This window comes from Dipodomys ordii, unplaced genomic scaffold, assembly GCF_000151885.1.
Source record: "Dipodomys ordii isolate 6190 unplaced genomic scaffold, Dord_2.0 Scaffold82, whole genome shotgun sequence".
Taxonomy (NCBI): Eukaryota; Metazoa; Chordata; class Mammalia; order Rodentia; family Heteromyidae; genus Dipodomys; species Dipodomys ordii.
In genome coordinates this window covers 10,954,232-10,961,219 of record NW_012267298.1, presented here as the reverse complement: position 1 = coordinate 10,961,219, position 6,988 = coordinate 10,954,232, and positions in this window count along the sequence as shown.

Below are 6,988 nucleotides of genomic sequence, written 5' to 3'. Positions count from 1 at the left end.
ATTGTGAATTTCTGGATGCTTTTCGTGGGTTCGTTTCTCGTAGTTGTCATGTTCCCAGGCACCTGGTTCTGGTTCTGTCCAGCCCCTTGGCTGAGATGGCCGGCGGGTGCAGGGCCCTGCTAATGGCCCACGCGGGCCATGACGTCACTTTGCTGTTCAGCTGTCATTGGTGGCGTGCCTTCAGAGAGGCCAGGTGCCCGCTGGGGCCCCCGGCCTGTGGCTGGTTTCAGGGTACATGCTCCCGTCCACACAGGAACTCTGTCTGGTTGAGATGCCCAGTGTCAGATACAGAAAGGAGCTTTTAACCCCAAACCTCCTATGTGTGTGTGTGTGTGTGCATGCGTGCGTGTGAATGTGTGAGTGTGCGTGTGTGTGTGTGTGTGTGTGATTGCAGTGCCATTGTGGTGCCCTTGCTTTGCTTCTTTTACTGTGTTCTGCCATTTTATTGTCTCAAGTGAATGTATTGGCTAAGCCAAATAACTACAGAAGGTGGTTTCTAAATACCTTTTAGTTAAAAAGAAACAAATGCATATAAAAGCTACCTCTAAATTCTCAATCCATGTTTGCTCGTAAGTGTAGCTATCCACACTGAAAGTAGCCAAATTGTTGCCTGAATAAACTGAATTGTGAGCATCTCTGTTCAGTTCTGGCTTGGATATGTGTGTGCCATACTGTGCCCCCTGGGCCCGCCCTGCCCGCGGTGCCCGGCTGTGAGAGAGGCCAGCATGGTCAGCTGTGCGGCTCTCCCTCTGGGAGCGCCGTCCCTGCTGCCCCCCGCCCCCGGGCTGGCACCTGGCTCAGGGCAGGGCCGGAGCAGAGCGGTGAAGCAGCCTGTGCCCCACCTACCTTCATGCTCCCACGCTTCGTGTAAGAAAGCACTTTTTTTCCCCTATTTACTCGTGAGTGGGTTGAAGATGGCTCCCCCTCCTCCCCGGCGTCAGGTGCCACAGTCACAACGGAGGAGCTGCCCTTTGACTTCCAGGGCCCGAGCTAACATTCTAGTCCAGCCCAGCACCCTTTCCCTGGGAGGAACAGGGGTTGCAGTTTGAGTAGGAGTTCCCACCAGTGCTAGGCACTGGAGGCTGTTCAGGAGCGCCAGCCCCTCCCAGGTCCGTGCTGCTGTCTGAAACATGTCCCCGGGCCCCCCGCTGCCTGGCATTCTGTGTTTGTCTATCTCAGCAGCGTCGCGAGCACCCCATGAGTTGCCCTGTAGATGGGTGGATGCGCGGCTGGCTGACCATGGTGTCTTCTGCCCCCCCCCCCCGCTGTGCCCCTGCCCCGCCATGCGGGGTGGGTGCCCGGGCCATGGCATCGAAGCAGGCAGCACAAGCAGCTGGCCAGGGGTGCGCACCAGTGCCCACGGGCATTAGCAGAACGAGAGCACTGGGGCTGCTGGCACTCCGGCCAAGACTTCTTTTAGGGCTTGAATGAGAACGCGGGTGCTCTGACCCCGCTTGGGCCCTGACCATAGGCGGGCGGGCGGTGTGGTAAACCCTCCTGGTCTGGTAGTGCACAGCTGAAGCTAAGACACTGCCCAGCAGCGCCTGGCCCAGGCCCGCCCTGCACTGTGCTGACCCCTCCGTGTCCAGGCAAGGGGACAGCGGGTGGAGTGAGGTGACCTGAGAGCCCAGCAGCCCTGGAGGTCAGTGCCAGGCTCTTTGTGTGGTCCTCCATGTCTTTCAGAGTCCTGTTGGGGGGCAGGTGGCCCCTCCACTGCCTTGGAAGCTCCTCTGCCCCCTGCTCCCCGACTGGGAAGCGCCCTCTGTGCTTGCTCATCCCGCCCAAGGGTGGGGTGGGGTGGGGTCGGGTCCAGTCCAGGTGCCGCGCCACAGTGAGCAGAATGTGGATTGTTTGAAGAAGCAGGAAGGTCTTGGTGCCGTCCGTGGTTTAAGAAGGTACAGGAAGGCCAGGTTCTCTGTGTCCCAGCCTCGGGCATACAGTGCAGGAAGGGCTGGTGAGCCCTGGGCATGGCTGCCGCTCGGTGCTAGGGCAACTGGGGACGCGTGGCTGTGCTGCATTGCGTTTTGGGACCTTTGGGGAGCCGCTGGCTGCTCAGGTGTGGTGTGGCGTGGCGCCAGCTCCGCAGGCCCTGCGAGCTGACTGTCACTGTGCAAGCAAGCCAAGTGTAGGGCAGTTCCTTAGGAAAACAGACAGCCACAACAAAAACCCCACACCCACAAGAGCACTTCCTACAGAGGAAGGGCGCTGGACAGCTTAGTTCTTCTTCAGAGCCAAATAAAGGGTAGAACTGAACATTGAATTTGAGTCCTAAGTTTGGTGGTGAATTTTAATGTAGTTATTAAAGGTATGAATTGATGTTCTATAACTGTTGAAGCAAGCAAGTTTTTATTTTAAAAAAGAAGTATAAAGAGAATAATCGTAGATTTCAATGCAGCACAGAGGCTATCCATACAAGAATAGAATGTGGCTTCAAGTCCAAATCTGCTGACCTGTGGTACACTTCAGTTTTATCAGTTGCTAGTTTTATTTTTGTAAAATAATTGAAAAAGAACTAAAAATGAATTCTAAGTCCCGTGGTGGACCTCCCCCCTTCTGTGTTTTTCCCATGCTCAAATATTTTCCACGACATTTTAAACGAAATGCATTATGACCACTTAAAGTTTACTGTTTTCTTGAGAGTCCAGTAGCAAAAGTCCTCCATTCGGGCAGTGCTCTGCCTGTCGTGGGCAGTGGCGATGTCTTGGGCTTGTGATCTAGAAAACCAGAGTTCCCAGACAGACTACCCTGCACGTGCATTGGCCTCTCGATGGAGGTTCTCATTGAATACACAGATTGTAAAATTCTAAAATGACAGCAGCTGTTCCATCAAATCCTGAGGCTTCACCTCATTGTCTTTGATTTGACACCATTCTTTGTCAGGAAGATGTCCATTATTGCATGATGCTAGGTGGTAATGCCACTTTAAATTAAGCCTTAATCAGATCTTAAATTTGTGAGTTACAGAGTATGCAAAAATATTAAGCAAGAGTGAGTTTTAACAGTTCAGATCGGGATGCTGTAGCATAGTTCAGCGAGTCTTGTCTCTGCGGGAAGAAGCTTTTTCTCCCTTTTCTCCTGTTGCCCTTGCTTGGTGAAAACAGACCATTGTGCATTTCTGTGGCGGTCAGTTCTGAAAGTCTAGAGACCTTTTCAAGGTCACCTTGGAATGTCTGCTGCGTCTTCTCCAGCCCAGGTGTATTCGTGCTGCTGGAGGACAGTGGGGAGGAGGGGCTGCAGACCTGCTCATGCCCTAAGCTTTCTTCAGGTAGTGCTTCTGCAAGATGATTAAAAATGGATTTTTGTTCTGGTGAGAACATCTTCAATTTACACATAAAATGGAGGGGACCCAGCTTTCTTTACAATGTGGATCTACCTCAGTTAAACAGTTGGGTGCTATTTACTAAGTCTGTCAAATTAAATTGGAAAAAAAAAGTAACCAAACCATGAGATGTAACTCCACATGAAACTTGAAATCATAATTTCCGTTTATTTAATAATAGTTTTATTTATTTTGTGCCTTTTATGTTGAACCCTGATGCATTAAGAAAATCAGAATAGAAGCAAACCGTTTCTGTGACTGCAGGCAGGGAAAACAAGGCAGTCGGAAGGCACTTGGTAGATTCTTCAGCCAACTGCTACAGTGTTTGGGATTCCCAACCACCCCCTGTGGGAAGGGGAGGAAAATTTACCATTTTATGAATAATAAATTCCAAGCTCTTCTCTGCATGTATTATAGCTGTCACTTCATTTTCTGTGCCAGTGACGGGGGCGGCCAAAAAGGACAAAACTTAAAAAAAAAAATCACAAGTACTTTTATCCTTGCTCTTTTTAACCGCTCACGCCCCTCTGCTGGCCTTTTCTGAGTTTAGTTTCCTAAGCAGCAAGGCACTCTTGTCTCTCCTGGCCTACCTGGTGGAGGTGCTAATTGTGTGGACAGAGGCAGGGTCAAGCTCAGAGTTGGGGGCAGGCAAGCAGAGAGCTGTGGTTAGCGGTGGGCCCCAGGGCCCACGAGTTAGAAAAGCTTTCCGACAGGTTAAAAAAAGAAAAGATAGGAGGCCAATGACTTTCCATGCTTTTCTATTCGGCAGTTTACAATTCTAGACTTTTCCTACTGTGGCAATCTTTTTTAACTCAATTCTTTGGAGGTAACAATATTTTGGAGTCTTAAGAATTTGATTTTATACCAATAAGAAATAAAAGTTAGGGATCTTTCCTGTAGTATATAGTTTTACTCTTTTAAGGACATCTGTGGATTTTACAAGAGAACAACATTCCTTAGTGGCAGAACTTGGAAAGATTTGGGGAAGCTATTGCCGCAGGATCTCAAACAAATCAAAACAGGAAGGGGAAAAAAAAGATGATTGTAGTTAAATGTTTTTAATTTTTTAACTTCCATCATGTTGACACGTAAGCTATATTTTATAAAGAGTAGATCATCCTTTAGTATGCTGCATATAAAGACCAGCCTTGTTGCACTTTCTCTGTAATAATAACGCCCTACCATTGGCTCACCAGGAAGCATTTTGTTTGAACCTCTAGCAAGAGTACTTTGGGCAGGTGATTAAGTTTATTCTATAGGTACCTCAAGAAAAAGCACCTGTATATGCTGCATTTTGTTTCCTTAGCTTTTACATGTAGCATTTGTTTTGCTTTTGTTATTTTGTTTAGATACATGCTTTTGGACCCCAATAGACTGTTGAGAGAGAACTTTGAGTTAGTATTCATTGTTGTTGTTGTTTTATTCTTTGAACTTACTGCAATATCTGGTTCAAAAGGTGGCCCTCATTAGAATACTTTCCCCATGCACACCTGAGGAAGAAGAGTATGCTTGTCAGCCGACAGTAATTTCCAGATCCTTCGGTTCACGCTGCTTCCTCCGTTCCCTTCTCTACGTCACCCAGAGGGTGGATACCTTGCTTCTAAGCTCAAAGCTAAAAGTCATGGCATCTTAACTTCTCAACCCCAGACCTCACGAGTTGCCATTGAGTGAATAGCACGACCCTAAAGGTACCACAGCCGTGCAGCAGCACTCACCACGCCGGCCTGGTGGGGGCGCTGTACACAGACGAGACACCTGGTGAAGAAAGCTCAATGCTCGGACACTGAGCATCCATCGTCATCCTTAAGCTTAGCTGGGTCCTTTTCACGTTTGTTTTTACAGCTTACTAGGTTAAGTAGTTTGCACTATTTTTGCAATAAATTCATGGGAAACCCTAACAGTTACTTGTTCTGTTTCTTACTGTGTGTATATAAACTAATACTAAAAGTTTGGCATAGTGTTTTTTCACCTCCTTCCATAACCCCTAACATGCACAGATGCTGTAAATCTGATAAAATATGATGTGAATGATATTTTATAAAGTTATTTTGTATGGTGTCAATTTTGTTTTGCCTCATAGTATGTCAGCAAAAAAAAAAAATGAAATAAAATTCCTCATATTTACAGCTGCCTCTTCAAAGCCTCCAGTTTATTCTCACGTTCTGGTGTGACTTTAGGAAGGTCCTCGGGGCTGGACAGAGCAAGGCACCTCAGGACCAGGGATGCGCTGGGCAGGAGTGAGGGCAAGCATGGCATGCAGAGAGTACGTGTCCTCGTGCCAGCAGCCACGGACAGGCCTGAGTGGAAAGCTGTTCCTCTCACCCGTCATGGGTGAGTGAGGCCTGAGCCACATTGTGTGGGAACGAATTCACGTCTCAGCTCTTGACCTGGTCACTGCCTGGAGTTGGCCCTCCTTGGAGTTCTGGTGGCCTTGCTCCTGAGCTGTGTTTGTTATTGTTGTTTTCGGGGCGGGGGAGGGGTTCTTTGGTGGTACTGGGTTTTGAACTCAGGGCCTTGCTAGGCAGGCGCTGGCTCTCACCAAGCCCTGTCTCCAGCCTTCTCTTGGCTGGTTTTGGCTTCTGCTATCTTTCCTGAAGAAAAAAAAAAATTAAACACTCAGCCCTGGGAAAGGAAAGTTGCTTTAAGGATAAAACTCAGCTTCCCGAGCTTGTTAATAGGAACACTTGATACCATGCTCTACTGATTCACAGTTGTTTTTGTTTTTAATTCATTTACTGAATGGGCAACAGCTGGCATGCTGATCGAAGAGAGAGATGTGAAAACAGTATGTGGTGACAAGTATTTCATGGATCAGGAAGGATTCCACACAGCAGCTCCATGAGACCGGGAGTGAGCATGAATGAGTAGGAAAGATCTAGAGGAAAAATTCACTGCCATGGGCCTTGATTGCTAAGCAGAGGATTTCCTACTGCATGGGGACACTGCAGTCACAGTGATCCAGCCTAGACTTCCACCTAGTCCTGTCATTCCGTAGTGCCTTGGGACCCGTGTGTACAGTTATGTGCTTTGAAATTTTCAAAGATTGGAGTCAGCGTAGAGATCAGAGGCTCAGCCTCCAGTACCTGTAAATATTGGTTATTGTTAACACTTGTCTCCAGAAAGACAAGTCTCATGAAACCTTTTTTGTTGTTGTTGTTGGCCATGAGGCCTGAACTCTGGGCCTGGGCGCTGTCCCTCAGCTTTTCAGCTCAACGCTAGCATTCTACCACTTGAGCCACAGTGCTACTTCCAGCTCTTTCTGCTTATGTGGTACTGAAGAATCGAACCCAGGGCCTCATGCATGCATTCTACCACTGAGCCAGCTTTCCAGCCCCACCCCATCATTTTTTCTTTTAATTAAGTTTTTTGGTGCCACTACTGGAGGCTTGCACTCCGGGTCTCTGCTCCTACTTGGCTTTTTTGCTTCTGGCTGGCCTTCTACTACTTTATCCACCCTTTAAGTTTTTTAAAGTTTTGGGGGTTACTTGGAGATAAAGAGTCTTGGATTTGCCGGGCGCTGGTGGCTCACGCCTGTAATCCTAGCTACTCAGGAGGCTGAGATCTGAGGATCGTGGTTCAAAGCCAGCCCGGGCAGGAGAGACCGTGAGACTCCTATCTCCAATAAACCACCAGAAAACCGGAAGTGGCGCTGTAGCTCAAGTGGTAGAG